At 35.3% G+C, this 14,173-nt stretch overlaps 1 protein-coding gene across 2 annotated transcripts in view; it reads right to left on the reverse strand.

Moving 5' to 3' along the window:
• Window positions 1-14,173, reverse strand: part of ADGRL2 (adhesion G protein-coupled receptor L2) — a 694,457-nt gene that overhangs the window by 230,259 nt on the left and 450,025 nt on the right. For both annotated transcript variants that reach the window (XM_073007173.1, XM_073007178.1), the window contains one exon: window positions 5,558-5,599. The gene's annotated coding sequence lies outside the window, so the exon portion shown is untranslated. The remainder of the gene's footprint in view (window positions 1-5,557; window positions 5,600-14,173) is intronic.

Here is a 14,173-nt window from a genome sequence, read left to right on the forward strand (position 1 = left end):
ATTTACATATTGTGGCAAAACATAAACAAGAATTATATATTTCAGGATGCAAATACATGAGGTAAAATTATGAAGAAAAGCAAGGGATAGAGAAAATTGAGGATAATGTTTAGCTCGGATTAAAGAAGGGTTAAAGAATTGTAGAAGGGTACATTGAAAGCTTGAAAGGGCATTTTAATGTGTTTGTCTTGAACTGGTTGGTGGTACACAGGTGTTCATGATCTGTATTTCTTTTTCTTTTTTTTTTTTTTTTTTTTTTTGAGATGGAGTTTTGCTTTTGTTGCCCAGGCTGGAGTGCAATAGCACAATATTGGCTCACTGCAATCTCCGCCTCCTGGGTTCAAGTGATTCTCCTGCCTCAGCCTCCTGAGTAGCTGGGATTATAGGCATGTGCCGCCATGCCCGGCTAATTTTGTATTTTTAGTAGAGACAGGGTTTCTTTATGTTGGTCAGGCTGGTCTTGAACTCCCAACCACAGGTGATCTGCCCACCTCAGCCCCTCAAAGTGCTGGGATTACAGGCATAAGCCACCATGCCCAGCCCTGTATTTCTTATATATGTATTAGAAATTTTATTTTTTTTAGCTACTAAATATTTTTTAGAATTTCAAAGGAAGTAGTTTAACCTTCTAAACTATGTAATACAATTCAGTAATGCATCAAAAATATCTATTTACTTTTAAAAATTTTGATTTGTATATTCAAAGATATAAAATGGCAATAAATCATTTCAGAAGCCAACTTAACGATATTGTTTAGGAAAGTTGGGAGAATAAAACAAAATGGGCTAACCACTCAACAAGAAAGATACTCTGTCTTCAAAGGCAATGGCTACTAACAGATAACGTATTCAACTAACTGCTTTAAAAGCAAGACCGTTAAAAAAAAACCACAGGATAATCTAGTGGCAGTGATCAGCACTCAGAGTGAACTCCCTCTTGTAAAAAAGCTCATCAATTGTTTTTTTGCTAATTAAAATGAATATTATTCCTGTGAAATGAACCAAAAAGTTGTATGAAACCAGAAATCCCAAAAGAGATCTATAATCTACAAGAATAATTGGATGCAATTTTAATTGAAGGAAAAGGAGAAGACTGTTTTTATCTTTGCTTTTTTCACATCTTAAAAGTAATCAACCTGTTGGCCAATTAACAATTATTTTATACTATTATTGTCTGACCTAAAAATTAACACTTGATACATTGGAAACTTGTGAAATTTTAAGATTAATGACAAAATGACTATTGGCTATAGTTGACTATAATGTGGAGCTTTTGTCCTTAATGAAATAAGATAATAAATCATCATTAACATTTTCAGAAATAAAGTATGTTTTACTTTTGTTCTTTGAAGTGTATATATCATGACTATTAACATAATATGCATTCAACCTTTATTCATTAAGTACAACCAGAATTGGAAATGAAAGGATCTATTTTCTTGAAGGGTAGATTAATTACATTATAATATTTATTTTATTTTCTCATCAATATCTTAGAAAAAATTGGATGGCTGAAGATTTATTGTTTTAAAGTTCAGCTTTAATAATACCTGTCAATAAAATATGTATTTGCAATTCAATTTAGTTTACATAGTATTCAGAACTTTGTCTGTCCGGTTAAATTAGCACACTTACAAATCAGAAATAAATAGTTTGAATGAACAATATTTTATTTATTCAATAATTTGTGCCGGGTGCGGTGGCTCAAGCCTGTAATCCCAGCAGTTTGGGAGGCCGAGACGGGCGGATCACGAGGTCAGGAGATCGAGACCATCCTGGCGAATACGGTGAAACCCCGTCTCTACTAAAAATACAAAAAATTAGCCGGGCGAGGTGGCGGGCGCCTGTAGTCCCAGCTACTCGGGAGACTGAGGCAGGAGAATGGTGTAAACCTGGGAGGCGGAGCTTGCAGTGAGCTGAGATCTGGCCACTGCACCCCAGCCTGGGCGACAGAGCGAGACTCCGTCTCAAAAAAAAAAAAGAAAAATCAAATAATTTGTTACATTGTCCCTGATTTTGGTTATAGACAAGAGGTTAATTTCGTTCATTTTTCTTCTAAAATGTCATGATATGTTGGACTAAAGAGTTTACGGAGTAGATGCAAAAAAAGAAATTATATATTTAAATATTTGATCCCAGTATATCAAATTAGTAATCTGGCAGTCTAAACCTATTAAAAATATAAATTTCCAGCTGGGTGTGGTGACTCATGCCTGTAATCCCAGGACTTTGGGAGGCCAAGGTGGGTGGATCACGAGTTCAGGAGATGGAGACCATCCTGGATAACACGGTGAAACCTCATCTCTACTAAAAATACAAAAAATTAGCTGGGCGTGGTGGTGAGTGCCTGTAGTCCCAGCTACTTGGGAGGCTGAGGCAGGAAAATGGCGTGAACCCGGGAGGCGGAACTGGCAGTGAGCTGAGATCATGCCACTGCACTCTAGCCTGAGCAACAGAGCAAGATTCTGTCTCAAAAAAATAAAAAAATTAAAAAAAAAAGAAAGAAATATAAATTTCCATATACAAATCAGTGTGAATTTGGCTCCCCACTGTTTAGGAAAGATTGATGCTGGATTTTATCTTATAGATCTTATAGGCCATTTACAATGTTATCTCATTCAGAGTAAAGTGAGAAAATTCAGGTTAAATTTTGGGTACATTTTAAATATAGTAATATGGAAGGAATATTATCAAAATACACAATATATAATCTCTTATTTACACAATACAATTGGACAAGACTTTCAGTGAAATATGGATGAGACTTTCATTTATGTGAATTTTACAAATGAATGAAATTTACCCCTTTAATCATTACAGTCTTTTTCATTCTAATGACTCCAAGTCTCTCAATGTTATTTTATGCTATGTATATTCAGTTTAAGGATATGAAATTTTATTGTAAAATTCTTGGTCTAGAAAGAAATTTAAGATTTTATTTAAAAAATCTTATAGTATAACCCTCTAACCACTCAGGAATTTTAAACCCACATATATGATGTATCTTACTGAAAATCATACAGCTAATCTTGGTCCCTCAATTCTTACTGTTGGTGAGTAGCTGAAAATATCCTTTAACTCAATGCATTCCTCCTAGAATCCTTCTAGTTTTTGGCTACATAATTAGAGAAACATTTCTATTATAATTTTATGTAAACTGAGAACTAATAGGATGGAAAGAAAAACTTGGGAAGCATTTATGTGAGCAATATTAGATGCATGCTAGAGACTTTTTTCCTAAATTTCTTCTAAAATTTTTGACTTAGTTCTAGAGAACTAAAGTGTCGAGAGAGATATAACTAAAATTTATACATTTATGCTAAGTACTGCCCTATAATAAATTGCTGGAGCAGAATTTTTAATATCAAAAATATTCTAATAGTGCCATTTATTATTATTATTAATAAATGATTTATTAACATTATTTTAGGTTAAAAGCAATTTTTTGATAAAATTTCTTTATATTTGCCTCGTTATCTACTTTTTATTTTTTTATTTTTATTTTTATGGAGTCTTGCTCTGTTGCCCAGGCTGGAGTGCAGTGGTGCAATCTCAGCTCACTGCAACCTCCACTTCTTGGGTTCAGGCGATTCTCCTGCCTCAGCCTCTCGCGTAGCTGGGACTACAGGCGCGCCACTAAGCCTGGCCAATTTTTGTATTTTTAATAGAGAAGGTGTTTCACCATATTGGCCAGGCTGGTCTCGAACTTCTGACCTTGTGATCTGCCCAACTCGGCCTACCAAAGTGCTGGGATTACAGGCGTGAGCCACCGCACCCGCCTTTTTTTTTTTTTTTTTTTTTGAGACTGAGTCTTGCTCTGTCCCCGAGGCTGAAGTGCAGTGGTGCAGTCTTGGCTCACTGCAACCTCCGCCTCCTGGGTTCAAGCGACTCTGTTGCCTCAGCCTCCCAAGTAGCTGGGATTATAGGGACTCGCCACCACACCCAGCTAATTTTTATATTTTTAGTAGAGATGGGGTTTCACCATGTTGGCCAGGCTGGTTTCAAACTCCTGACCTCAGGTGATTCACCTGCCTTGGCCTCTCAAAGTGTTGGGATTACAGGCGTGAGCTACCATGCCCAGCTGAAGATTTTTTTTTTAATTGGTTATGCAGTTGGCACAAAGAGGTATTTCCCAATTTTATATATACGTATTTATTTAGTAATACACTCTTTTGAATAGCTTATTATTCAAATAATGTTTTTGTTCTAGTTATAAAAATAATATATATATTTAATTATAGGAAATGTAAAAAATGAAGAATTAAGACTACGAAACTACCAATATTCCCATTCTTTTGTGTACCTTTTGTGTCTTTTTTCCTTTTACTTTTCTTTTCTTTTCTTTTTTTTTTTTTTTTTGAGACGAAGTCTCGCTCTGTCGCCCAGGCTGGAGTGCAGTGGTGCGATCTCGGCTTACTGCAAGCTCCGCCTCCGGGGTTCCTGCGATTCTCCTGCCTCAGCCTCCCTAGCGGCTGGGATTACAGGTGCCCGCCACCACGCCCGGCTAATTTTTTGTATTTTTAGTAGAGACGGGGTTTCACCAGGTTAGCCAGGATGGTCTCCATCTTCTGACCTCGTGATCCACCCGCCTCGGCCTCCCAAAGTGCTGGGATTGCAGGCATGAGCCACCGCGCCCGGCCTTTTGTGTCTAATTTTTCTAAGCTTAAGATATACTACCAAATCTCTCTCCTCTCCATATATAAGCGCACATGCACACAACATGTAATGTATGTAGTTCTGTACCCTGCTTTTTCACTTAACGTAACACTCTGATGTCAAAGTGATTTTTTTTTCTACAGTGAGAAATTCCTTCTTTTTATAGGGAATACTCTTAAACCACTGGAAAAATAAAGAGCATCATAGGAGACAGTAATAACTACCTAGGAAATACCATTTTACACTGACCTTTCCCATTTAATAAGATTAATTTTTAGTATTTGAATTGTAAAGAGGTTATGATAAAGACTAAAACTATTTCCTGTTTAAGTCATAAAAATATAAAGACAAAAAAACTTTATGTTTAACCAAAATCATATAGTGGCTAGCTTGCCTAGAAGTTATGATATATACTTTTAGAAAATAAATATTTTAAAATTCACAGATTCTGCAAAGCCCCAGTCAAACATAAATTACAATCAGTTTTTATGTAACAGTAAAAATTCCAAAGGACTCTTACCAACTCTCAATTTGTATCACAGATAACGCTTTCTTTTTCTGCTCATGGAATGTAAACCACATTTATTTCTATATCTGTATAAATTTTAAAATGAATTACCCCAGAAAACAAAATGTTGGATCTACTGTGATCAACTGCAATCCAACAGAGAAAGCAAAACCTTATATTTCCTGTGAAAATCCTGTTGTATATTTGGTGAGAATTTTGGAATAATTATAGAATTTGAATACAGCATCCATTTATTTGCAAAAGTATAAGCTACATTATAATTATCAGATGACTCAATACATTTAGTGAATGATACTCCAGTTTTATTATAACGATTCACCTTTTCTTGTTTGTGTTCAGTACTATCAAATACAGAAAGAACTCTTTACTTACCATTCTGGGAAAGATGAAATTTTTCATTGTGCCATAAATACCCTGGAAAGTAAAGAAAATGTTATTATTTATTATACCTCCATCCACAGGGATCCTAACTGCCAAATGTAATGCATCAGCAGCAAAACAAAAATAAAGTAAATCTATAACAGAAAACACAAATCAGTGTTCTAAGAATTCTTGAACATATATGACTATGGACAGAGCTACCATAGGATTAAGCACTTGTTTTGATAAGTACTTTCAAATACAGGAATAAACGATTTTATTTTCCACAAAAGAAATATTGTAGAATTAGGAGAACATTGTCAATATATATTTTTTTCACTCAGCCCTTCAGCTCATTTGAATTTTTTATTAATAGAGATGAGACAGCTATACCTAAAACTCTTTAAGGGAAAATACTCTTTTCTCACATCCTGATAATTAATGCTATTAATATTGATCAGTTTTTTAAAGTATAAAAACCTAATTTGGAGAAAAATACACTGAGTTCATTTCTCTCTGTCAAAACTATATAATAGCTGAGGAAATTTTAGTAGATATATATGAAAGAGATTTGCTTGAATTTTCTCAATAGTGATATTTCAGACCTTTAGAAGTTTTCTCTAGTGAAGTAATTTTGAATAAACATTATGATGTGTTAAGATATCTTTGGAATCATTATTCCCAAGAAATGTATTGTTTCTGGAAATGAAAACTAGCTAAAATTTCAAACTATAAACACTAATGTTCCCAAATTAAAAAGTTGGTTTTGTTGTTGTTTTTGTTGTTGAAGAATAAAAGTGGGATTTGAAGGATGTCCTACTTAGATTTTCACATAGAAAATATTTTCTCTTTTAGACAATTTTTGTCTTAAAAAATTTGAATACTAAATATGGAAGTCAAATTCTGTAATGATTCAGGAATTCTCTCTATGACAATAGTTTAAGGAAATCATTAGTTTGTATTTAATTATAAATATTAACAATTTCTTTCAAAATGTTGTATGTATTGATTTTTAATGCAAGCTCTTAATGTAAAAAATTTTAAACATAGAAATACTTTATTTTACATGGAACTTATTTCTAAAGAATTATCAATACAATTTTGATATTATAACTCATATCAGTCTGCTAAAAAAGAGAGTATTTTTAAGCACCAGCTCCTGAAGAGGGCAGCACGTTCTAGATATTATTGAATTCTAAGCTCAAATGTGACAGCTTTGGCTTTAGTATACTTTTTTTAAGAACTAGAGGGGAAAAAAATGGATATTTTTTATAGATGTCTGTTCCCATGATATAATAAACCAGCAGAAAGTCTAGGCAGACCAAGGTCAAAACTGTATTTGATTATTAAAAGAGAACATTCAAATTAGACACCTAAAGCAATGTATTTAGAAAAGAAACAACAAAATACTAGTAAGGAGACGTTCCATGAGGAATGTGTTTTATCTTAATACTGTAGATAACTTTTTCTATTGGCAGTGCATTGACTGTCAAAACTACTAAAGGGGTTAGATTTAATTATCTCACTTCTTGCACATTTCATCTCAATTGCTATGGCAACATTCAGTTGCCTCAGCAGCAATGCACACTTTAATCAGATATTTCCTCCTCATTTCTCTATGAGCCAAACTGTGTAGTCAAATTTACAACCAAGTCCTGATGAATCTGATAACACCTCTTACAATTTAATGGGCAACTTGCCTCCACCCACATATATAAATGTTTTCAGAGAGTCTTATAACTATTGGACAAGTATAAGACTTGATTAGAATATATGTTTGGACTTCCCTACTTCATTGATTTAAAAAAGAATTTTTTTTGCTATTTTCTCTACCATTTCTTTTTTTTAGAAGTTTTTCACCAGTTTACTCCTGCCAGTCACTACCTTGGGTCCCCTATCCTCACTAGGAGAGTGTATGAGTAAAGGAAACAACCTCCAGTGTTCAAATGTTAATTCTCATCAACAAGTCTATTGAATTGTTTACCTTTTATCTGAACATACTTGGGAGTGGCACATCAAAGAGCCATTTTCTATTTCTTGAATACAGGTCAGAGAAGGAAGGGAAATAAAGATAAAGCAAAATCTGATAGAAGAGGAAAACTGTAGAATATTATACCTAAAAAGATGTCCAAGCATGAAGGAAATTTGGTCAAGCTTCAGTAATACAGCAATTTTAATGAGAAGTAAAAGCATGATACGTTGTTGTTGATAATACTGGTGAATATTAAACATCTACATTGTTGGACAAATCATCACTTTAGTATTTGGTAAAAGACTAGAAAAAATTTTTGTGGGCATATAAGGATTATTCAAACTGTCCTGAATTCTGATTTAAAGTATAAGTTAATTATACTTTCATAAATGTTTCGAATTTTGCAAGCAGTGACTACATTTTAATTTGATACTGTGTAGTAAAAATTTTTTAAACTCTAAGAAGCAAAGTGATCTAAGGTCTTTCTAACAGTTTTAATGGCTGCTACAATTTGTATTTAGATAGCAATCATTTTTATCCTGAAGTTGTGATAGTTCTCTGGTGAGAAGTTTTACTCCAGTAGCTGACAGTAATATTTCAGCATGTTTTTTCAATCACCACTTAGTAGGGTCTAGTAATATTTTCATTAAGAGGCAACCAAAAAGATGCTTTCTGTAGCTGGATTTATCACTCTGATGTTTAAAGAGCAAATTCTAGATTATGTCTTATGTATTACAGATGACTAATTACAGCAATCAAAATCTAATCAAACCTTGAAAAGATTATATTTAAAGTGCAGGTCTTATATATTTTTAACTATAATTGAGGTCAGTATTAGCAGACTGTATTCAAAATGTGCTTATTGAAAAAGCTAACTTCTCATTAATGTTACAGTTTGGAAGCCCTGTAACCTTAGGAGTAGCAGAAGGAATAAGAGAAGTTTAATTAAAAGTATATATACATATAAAGGAAGCATGGAACCTATCTTCAAATATTTGAAGGTCTTTTTATGTAATGGAGACAGTAAACGTCTTAGAAAACTAAGACAAATGATAGGAGTTCCTGAGAATTGAATTCCAGATCTGTATTTAAAACTTGAAAACAATTAGAATAGCTTAAACAATGGCACAAGCCATGAAGCAGCAATCCTTTGTGTAGGCATATTCCATGAAATGTTAGCATATGAACTCTTGATTTTCCTTTCTTAAATTCTGAGACAACATTGTAGAAAAGGTGATAGAACCACACCACAGATTTAGATCTAGGAATTAAGGTGAGCCACTTCTTAATGAATTTTTCAAATACCAATGCTTTATGTCAGTATGGAAACCTAGCAATGAACTGCAAACAGCATATTCAGCAGCAAGTTTGCAAATCCTACTCTGGAGAAACAGACTAAATGAGAAAAACAAATAAGTCTTAGTGAAGTTATCTAAAACCTCCAAGGAGACATACAAATCGGCCCTAATTGGCATTCATTCAAGAACCTTAGGAGATGCCAGGGAGTGAGTAGAGGTGAGGAATGAGTTCCCCTTTCAGTCTTGACTTGGCTCTTGTACCTAAAACTGGGGTGCCGCCAGACAACACTTATGCTGCTGCTTATGTTAGACTTGTTCTCTGGATGAAAGGAAGATTTTGGCACTATCCTCAAACTCTATGTTCACTTAAGAAATAATAATTGCTCAATTAAGGGCCCAGAGCTTTTCTTCTGTATCCAGAGGAATTAAAAGTTGAAGACAAAATTGCACTTCACGTGGGAAAGCTCATCTTCAGCAAGAATGCTGAATAAGATAAAGGAATGTTGTAACCAATTTGAAGGTTATAAATGTAAAGTAATTGCTGATTTTTGAATCAAAGTAATGTGCATTTTTCATGTAACATTAGATCGTATAAAGTTATAGTTTATGTTCCTTGGAAATTGTGTTTTTACTTAGTTTGGTTTTGAAGTTTCCTTGTGTGACCCCACTCCTGAATCACACTGAAGGAACCAAGGGACTCACTGACGGTCCTGCATAGTATCGAACCTTACTGTATGTACTCCAGTGCAGCTGCTTGGAGTTTCCGCCCTTTCAAAGACTGGCTATCTGCCTAAGCATCTGTTTCTACCTGAAGAGCTGATGAGTAGTTTTGCAACAAGAAAAGCTAACTTTTGACAAAATAAAAACTTCAGCTGAATTAACTTTAAAGTAGTTTAATTGAGCAATGAACGATTCGTGAATCAGGCAGCCCCAGATTCACAGCAGATTCACAGAGACTGCAGCGTAGCCACGTGATGAAAGAAGAGTTATAGACAAAAAAACGGAAATCAGGTACAGAAATTGACAGTGAGGTACAGAAACAGCTGGATTGGTTACAGGTTGGTGTTTACCTTATTTGAACACAGTTTGAACACTTAGCAGTCTATGAGTGGCTGAAATTTGGCCACTGTGATTGGCCAAGGCTCAGTTATTGTTACAGGCTCATACTCCTAAGTTAGGTTTTCAATTTTATCTGACTATTAATCTAGGTTACAGTTCATCCACAAGGACTCAAATATAGAAGTACAGGGTTCCTCTCAGGCCATATTTAGTTTGCTTTAACACTTTTATTTTTACTATTAAAGAATATGGGATGTTACATACTTCATCAAGCATTTTATTTCCCCTGCCCCTCCAGACCCTTTCAAATCAAACCTTTACATTAACTTAGGTTGGTTAAAATTCCTCCTGCTGAGGTTTTGCTAGCAAATGGTCATGAAGCTTGTTTCCAAATGCTCACCCACAAAAGCTTTTACTAGCCAATTCCATTTGGTTGGCTGTACTCCAACACAGTCTCTGGTGATAGCAAACATTAGCTACAGAGAAACAGAAATTTCCATGGCACCCTGGAGGAACTTTTTGATCCAAAAGACACTCCTAGTAAACCAAAGTGTCACTACAACTTCATGAACGTTTCCTTATGTCATGAATAACAGTAGGATGAAAGGGCGGCTGCATTTCTGCAATGGTTGTTCCACGTGTGTAAACCTAGTCCCCAACTTGAGATCAAAGAGTGTCTTCAATCAACAAGTATTTATGTAGTGCCTATCTGTCTAAAATTTAAGGAGTCAGAAAAAGGACAAATAGGAGTTATTTTAAAATTCTGTTATTTGTTGAATGAATGGAGAAAGACATATTGCTGGCCTATAAAAAACATCACAACTATCTATAGAAGGGAAAATTAACATGGAACAATGAAAACACAACATCTCTTTGTCATGTCCCTAAGAGTTAAAGTAGTTCATCTGTTTCAAACTACAAAAGGTTTTAATATATTTTAACAGTATTATTTCCATTAAGTAGTTTTAACAAAAAAGCAAAAATTATGTGGCTTTATGCAATATGGGCCTGCACCCTCACATCTACCCACTTGTACCTCTTGCCTGTGGAACTTAAGACATCTCTACTGAACCATGATAGCTCTCATTGGGAACTGACAGAGTAGGGGAAGTCTTGCATTCTTGTTTTATTGTGGCCAATGCAACAATGTCAGGTAAATAATAAAGAGCATTAAGAAAATGCATATTCAATGAATCATGAATGAATGAATGAATGATAGAAGAATAGAATTGGTGTTGTCCTAAGTGCAAGAAGTATTCAACAAGATTAGCGTACTTTGAAATGGTCTTAGTTTCATGGAAGATGTAAGACTTCACTGGTCTTCAAGAATGGATGAGAGTTAGATAGTAGATGTGAAGTAAACAAGGTATTTCCAGTGGAGTTAAGAGCATGAGCAAAGGGATTGCTTTGGATGCAGAGAAATTAATGAAAAGATTTAATTCTTCTTGATAAGACTGGGTTGTGTATGGGTTAGTGATTTTGTTTGGTTTAGATTAAAGGATATTGTAAAGAAATGTTTCTTAAACTCGAATGTGCATACCTGGGGATCTTGTTAAAATGAAGAACCTAATTTAATAGGTCCGGATTGAGGTGTGAGATTATTTATTTCTAACAAGTTCCCAGGTGATGTTGGTGCTGATGCCATACTGTGAATTGCAAGACTGTCGAGGATCCTTGAAGCTAGATAGAGTCGTTTGGGCTTGATACAGCAAGCATTCAAAAAACCACTATATGTCCTCCAGTAGTTACAGCATGATGAAAACTGCACTTTAGGGAGATTACTGTGTCAACCTCATGAAAAGTATGCTAAAGAGGAGAGAATGTGGAATAGGAAAACCAGCTGAGAGCCTGTCTACACTTTCTCTGCATATTTCATAGATTTGGTGCTCAATTATCTGTTGAATGATTAGTTTGTGCGGACATGGTCAATTCAAAAGCAGTTTCTCGGTAAAATAATTGTGGTCTCAGCGACTTTTTGAAAACAAGTCAAGTTTAGGTAAAACACATGGGGGATCCATGAATGCTCTTTCCCTCCTCTCCATCTGGAAAAACTGTATTCATTCTTTAAAAGACTTGAAATGTTAATTCTTCTGTTCTTATCATAGTACAGAATTATTATGCCCTTATATGTATCTCTCACATATATAATAATGATAATGATAATTAGCAATAGTAGCAAACTAGAGTTTTGAGCGCTTATTAGTAGTGCCAGGCAAATTGCTAAATAATTTTTATAATGAAATCTTCATTTCATTGCCGTGACAAATACTACAATTATCACCCCCACGTATGAAGATATATATATGTATATGTATCTTCATATATATATATGTATCTTTAAATCTTAAAGGTATATTTATCTTTAAATCTATTTTAAAAGAGAACTTGTATGCCCTAATATTCTAATATTGTGTTGGGTATATACCAGTAAATATATTTATTCAGAGAATCATCACAATGTTTTCTAAGAAGTCACAGATTTCTTAGTGTGGCTTCTATTTTTACTTGTATTTTCATCTTTGTTCCTTATCTCCAATAATTATGACCATGGCTAACAATTAGTGTTTCCTATCTCTCAGGTACAAATTTAAGCAATTAACATGCATTGTCTCATTTATTGCTCATAATAATGTGGGTATTATTATTATACCCATTTTATATATGAAGAGAAAGAGGCACAAAGAAATTAGTATGTCTAAGTTTCCAAAGCTACGAAGCAAGAAAGTTGGATTTTGAACCTACCACACTCTGTTATTGAAAGAAAGAAAAGAAAGAGAGAGAGGGAGGGAGGGAGGGAGGGAGGGAGGAAGGAAGGAAGGAGGGAAGGAGGGAAGGAGAAAGGAAGAAGAAAGGAAGAAGAAAGGAAGGAAGGAAGGAAGGAAGGAAGGAAGGAAGGAAGGAAGGAAGGAAGGAAGGGAGGGAGGGACGGAGGGAGGGAGGGAGGGAGGGAGGAAGGAAGAAAGAAAGAAAGAAAGAAAGAGAAAGAAAGATGAAGGGAGGGGAGGGGAGGGGAGGGAAGGGGAAGGGGAAGGGGAGGGGGAAGGGGAAGGGAAGGGAAAAAGCCGGGCATGGTGGCTCACACCTGTAATCCCAGCACTTTGGGAGGCCGAGGTGGGCGGATCACCTGAGGTCGGGAATTTGAGACCAACCTGACCAACGTGGAGAAACTTTGTCTCTACTAAAAATACAAAATTATCCGGGTGTGGTGGCACATGCCTGTAATCCCAGCTACTCGGGGAGTCTGAGGCAGGACAATCGCTTGAACCCAGAAGGCGGAGGTTGTGGTGAGCTGAGATCGCGCCACTGCACTCCGGCCTGGGCAACAAGAGCAAAACTCCATCTAAAAAAATAATAATAATAATAAAGGAAGAAGCAAGGAGGGAGGGAGGAAGGAAGGAAGGAAAGAAGGCAGGCTATGAAATCCAAGGGAGGGAGGGAGGAAGGGAGGGAGGGAGTCTATGAAGTCCAAGAAGCCTTATTGTCATTTTTTAGTTTCTATCAGCACACTACCATGCCAGATCAGGAGGAAGTACCTGCTGGCTGGCAGATGTATAGTCAAGAGGTAAAATCTTTTCTATGAAGGTCCCCACCCCCCTTGTCTTCTCTCCAGTGACACTCCAAATCCCTTAGACCACAACTCAATCTCACAATAGAATAAAGAATATTCCCCCAAAACATGCACCATCATGTATTCAAAAGATAGTCTCCTTTAAACATTTGCCTTTAGGGAAAGACATTCAGCTTCTGGTATTAGGGATTCCTTGCTGGTATTAGGAGTAATAATGACAACCTTCCAGATATTTGAAGTGTTTGATATGATAGAAATTGTTATTTGACTGATCAACTAAAAAACAGATCAAAACCAAATAGAATATTTGTTTATTCCACTTTATGAGTTTACAGTCTAATCTAAATTTTTAATATTTAAATTCCAAATTGACAAACTGGATATTCTAATATCATAATTTCTGAAATTATGTACTTTTGTATTTTGTTTTAAAGAAAACTATTCTATTTTCTCAAACATATTATTATACTTTTGGGCAAATAAATCTTTGATAGTATATTCAACCCTAGTCCGTACATTTACTTGATGCTCTAATTTTACCTGCGTTTGTTATATACTGTCAGGGTTTGGCTCTGTGTCTCCACCCAAATCTCATCTTATAGCTTCCATAATTCCCACGTGTTGTGGGAGGGACCCGGTGGGAGATGATTGAATCATGGGGGCGGGTATTTCCCATGCTATTCTCGTGATAATGAATGAGTCTCTCAAGATCTGATGGTTTTAAAAACGAG

Source organism: Chlorocebus sabaeus, chromosome 20 (assembly GCF_047675955.1).
Source record: "Chlorocebus sabaeus isolate Y175 chromosome 20, mChlSab1.0.hap1, whole genome shotgun sequence".
NCBI lineage: Eukaryota > Metazoa > Chordata > Mammalia > Primates > Cercopithecidae > Chlorocebus > Chlorocebus sabaeus.